This window comes from Octodon degus, unplaced genomic scaffold (genome assembly GCF_000260255.1).
Source record: "Octodon degus isolate 3935 unplaced genomic scaffold, OctDeg1.0 scaffold00046, whole genome shotgun sequence".
Classification (NCBI taxonomy): Eukaryota; Metazoa; Chordata; class Mammalia; order Rodentia; family Octodontidae; genus Octodon; species Octodon degus.
The window spans coordinates 6,926,570-6,927,872 of record NW_004524622.1 but is presented as its reverse complement, the minus strand read 5'-3'; the positions used below and the strand labels follow the sequence as shown (position 1 = coordinate 6,927,872).

Below are 1,303 nucleotides of genomic sequence, written 5' to 3'. Positions count from 1 at the left end.
TCTGGCCTCTGTACCTGTGCTGAGCGCCTGCAGAGCAGACCGGAGGAGATTGAGGTAGTATACGCAAGCTCAGAGTCTCAGCTGCCTGGCATGGAGTGCAGCAGGGCCCGGTTCTTTTTTCAGGAATGGAGCCCTGCCTGCCCATGTTCCTCGAAGAGCCCTCCTGTATGTGAACAGAGCTCTTCAGGGGCGCCCGCAAGATGACTGAGCAGGAGGTGCATGCGCTGAGCTACCAGCTACAAGTCTACCTGGGCCATGGCCTGGACACTTACCTGAGGCTGGAAGATACAGTCCCAGGTCGATTCACTGAGCCTGACGACCCCAAGGAATATTTGGTGAACCTCGTGGAGCTGTGCCCTAGAGGCTATTCTCTTTCTTTTTTAGGATGCTATTATAAAAAGTATTGTGGGCTAGCGAGATAGCTCAGCAGACTAAGGGCCCTCTTTCAAGGGTAGGAACCAGGGTTCAATCCCAAGTCCCGAATGCCAGGCTGGCCCTACCCACGGGTCATGCTGAGCCTGCAAATGAGTCCAGGCTTGGTAGTGCACACTTGTGATCCCAGTGCTGGGGAGGCTGAAAACAGGAGGATCTCTGAGTCCAAGCTGCATAGTGAGACCCTGTACCAAATACATAAAATGGAAAAAAAAAGTACTGTATTCCAAATTTCTCTCAGTGAGTTTATTGATTGTGTACAGGAATGCTATTGATATTTAAGTGTTTACTTTGAACACAGCTACACAACTGAATTTGTTTATTAAATCTAGAAATCTTAATCCCAGCACTCGGGAGGCTGAAGCAGAAGGATTGCTGTGAGTTCAAGACCACCCTGAGGTATGTAGTGAGTTTGAGGCCAGACTGAATTACAAAGTGGATCTTCTCTCAAACAAACAAGCAAACAAATAAACATGGACTAAGAAATACTCATAGTGCAACCACTTGAGAAATAGTAGCTGCTACAACTCTTGTTGCATAGTTTTAACCATCCAGTAGAAAAGTATAAAAACGAAGTATAAGAAGTAAAGCCATGCTGTTATGTTGAGCTGTGAGGGACTCAGGTCAACAATTTCTGACATTGTCAGTGAAGCGGAAGACCCAATACTATTATGGGCTACTGGACTCTTTTAGAATATTTTACCCAGTTTACACACCTATAATATTTAAAGATGGAACTTAACCAAAAAAGGGGATACAGATGAATGTCCACTTTGTATCTGTGTATTCAAAGTGGTTAGGATAGATATATAGTTACATTCTCTTAATGAATAGAGGGATTTGTTCTAATGGTGTTTGTAGATAGGATATC

The 1,303-nt window shown here is 44.7% G+C and overlaps 1 pseudogene; it reads left to right on the top strand.

The window, feature by feature from the left end:
- Nucleotides 1-200: 200 nt before the first annotated feature.
- The window catches only part of LOC101584146, a 24,664-nt pseudogene continuing 23,561 nt past the window's right edge, over nucleotides 201-1,303 (top strand).